Here is a 3,274-nt window from a genome sequence, read left to right on the forward strand (position 1 = left end):
ACATAGAAAAGCGTCTTTTATAGTCCAGAAAAGAAGAAAAGGTCTGGCATGGGCCCCAGTTTTTAACTTTCTTTTTAATCTTATTGGATGGCAAAAAGCTGAGCTCAGTGATTTATCCAACTGCTATGATGGGCTTGCTTTGGAAGGTGGTAAGGGATAATCTTCAAGACAATCTCCTACAAAGCCACCTAATCACAGGCGGACAGTTTTAATCTAGTATTTTAAGATACTTATCGTGTTCACTCACACATGTATATAACTATACAGTTCATAAGTGAACCACATAGAGCATAAACATTTTGGCCCAGATTCTCGTAGAATGGAGTAAAACTACGGCGGCGTAACGTATCTCATTTACGTTACGCCGCCGCAAGTTTTACAGGCAAGTGCTTTATTCACAAAGAGCCATATGCTGGAGCCATGCCCCAAAATGCATTGGGGCATGGCAGGAACCAAGGCTGAGGTTGTCTCCTTTTACTACCATAGGACTCAATGGATGTGTGGCACCAGGGATCTTTCCTCTCTTCCTTTTAAAGATTTGGCAGATTGTCTGATCTATGGCAGTTTTTTTAAATCTGCATCCAAGTAAGAATCTTGTTGGGGTACAAAAGTCTTTCCTGGGAACAAAGATGAGTTTGAGGAGCAAAGCTAGAAGAATACAAGGAAAATACTGTGTTTGGGCTCTGGGATAATGCCCAAAGAGCCTAGTAGAGATCCAGCCTATGAGCAGTCTTTATAGTCAGTTATGAAGTAGTTTATCTCCAGAGGAGTAAATGTCTTGCAAAATAACAAAGAGTGAACCTTGTTATAAGCTTGCAACAGATTGCACCCACCAACCAAGGGGGTAATCCACAAAGATCCGGCGTAACTTAATTTTTTCCATTTAAGTTACACTGGCTTAAAATTTCTACCCAAGTGCCCGATCCACAAAGCACTTACCTAGAAATTTTTGGCTGTGTAACTTAAATTCCGCCGGCGCAAGGCGTTCCTATTTTCATGGGGGCGATTCCCATTTAAATTAGGCACGCTCCCGCGCCGGCCGTACTGCGCATGCTCGTGACGTCATTTTCCCGACGTGCATAGCGCGAAATTACGTTACGCCGAGCTTTGTGGATTGCGACGGGTCAATAAAGTTGCGTCGGGGAAAAAAAAAAGATACGGCGCGAAAAAAAAAATTCAAAACAAAAAAAAAAAAACGCGTCGCTGGACAGAAGGGTCTGTTTTTACAAGGTGTAAACAGTTTACACTTTGTAAAAGCAGCCCTAATTTTGCGTTTGCAAACTAATACTTACGGAGAAAAAACTAAGCTGAAAAGCTTTGTGGATCTCCGTAAGTGCTAATTTGCATACCCGAGGCGGCATTTCGACACAAAATGCCCCCAGCGGCGGATGCGGTACTGCATCCTAAGATTCGGCAGTGTAAGTCCCTTACACATGCCAGATCTTCTGCCTAACTATGGAAAACTGATTCTGTGGATCAGTTCCATAGTTAGAAACAGGGATACGACGGCGTAACAGCAGTTACGCCGGCGTATCCCTTTTGAGGATCTGGCCCCTAATTTATAATGTAAACGCAGAGCAAGTGCACAGGAAGAGGGGGAGAGCAGAATGCAGACCTAACTTGAAGGACTTTATTGCTTCATTTGTGAACTTTGAGGATGCTATAGAGATCCGAGAGGGCAAGAGAAGCAATAAAGCTTGTTTTATAGGATAAGTTCATCTTAGGGAAACATGTTACATGTTCCACCCGTTTTGAGGGTGGAACATGTAACCTGTTCCTGCATCTGCAGTTTCTCACCGATCCCCATTGTAATTGTGACAGCGGGCCAGGGATCTTCTCCCTGCACCCGCTGTCACAATTTGAAAAGAACTCAGCCGTGCGGGACTTAAAGTTTTATGAATAAATGAACTACAAGTACTGTCAGTCTTTGTGGCTGACGGCTTGTAGATGTCAATGAACTACCACTTCAGCCCCGGACCATTTGTCAGCTTAAAGACCGGAGGTCTTTTTTGTGATTTGTCACAATTGCGTGGCTGACAATAACTGACAATTGCGTGGTCGTGCGACATGGCTTCCAAACAAAATTGACATCCTTTTTTTCACGCAAATAGAGCTTTCTTTTGGTGGTATTTGATCACCTCTGCAGTTTTTATTTTTTGCACTATGAACAAAAATAGAGCGAAAATTTTGAAAAAAAGCAATATTTTTTACTTTTTGCTATAATAAATATCCCCAAAAAATATATAAAAGAACATTTTTTTTCTCAGTTTAGGCCGATATGTATTCTTCTACATATTTTTGTAAAAAAAAAAAAAAAAAAAAGCGCAATAAGCATTTATTAATTTGTTTGCGCAAAAGTTATAGCGTTTACAAAATAGGGGATAGTTTTATGGCATTTTTCTAATATTTTTTTTTTACTAGTAATGGCGGCGATCAGCGATTTTTATCATGACTGCGACATTATGGTGGACACATCGGACACTTTTGACACATTTTTGGGACCATTGTCTTTTTTACAACGATCAGTGCTAAAAAAATGTGCTGATTACTGTGAAAATGACACTGAAAGTGAAGGGGTTAACCACTAGGTGGCGCTGTAGGGGTTAAAGTGTGCCCTAGTGACTGATTCTTACTGTAGGGGCAATGGGCTACACGTGACAAGACAGTGATCACCGCTTTCGATTACAGGAAGCGGTGATCACTGTCATTGTCACTAGGCAGAGCAGGGGGATGCTTGTTTTCAGCATCTCCCCGCTCTTCCTTACCGTGAGACGATCGTGGGTATCCCCACAGCGATCAAGACTGCGGGACCCACCGTCGGGCTCACGGAGCTCGTGGCGGGCGCATGCGCGCCGCACGTGCGCCCACAATGCTGCGATCTTAAAAGGGGATGTACAGGTATGTCCTTCTGCCTGTCTGAGCCGTGCTGTCGACGTATATCGTTGTGCGCTGGTCGGCAAGTAGTTAATGCCTCCTGTCATTCAGGAACTTCATGGCCATACGAGGTACAGGCAGACAGCTACACGGACAGTTTTAGGAGCCTGAGACTGCACCTGTGATTTGCTTATTGCTGGTGAAATGCTTTACAGGCTCCTAAAAAAAAAAAAAAAAATTTTTTTTACCTGCAAAAAATGTGCATGTATTTTTTTTTTTTTAGAATGGTGAACTTATCCTTTAGGCTTTATTTCCACTGGCGTTTTTACAGCCACTTTTCTGAGCATTTTTTACAGCTTAAAAACGCCTGTCCATGTTATTCTATGGCATCATTCCCACA

The sequence above is a fragment of the Rana temporaria genome, chromosome 9 (assembly GCF_905171775.1).
Source record: "Rana temporaria chromosome 9, aRanTem1.1, whole genome shotgun sequence".
NCBI classification, from domain to species: Eukaryota; Metazoa; Chordata; class Amphibia; order Anura; family Ranidae; genus Rana; species Rana temporaria.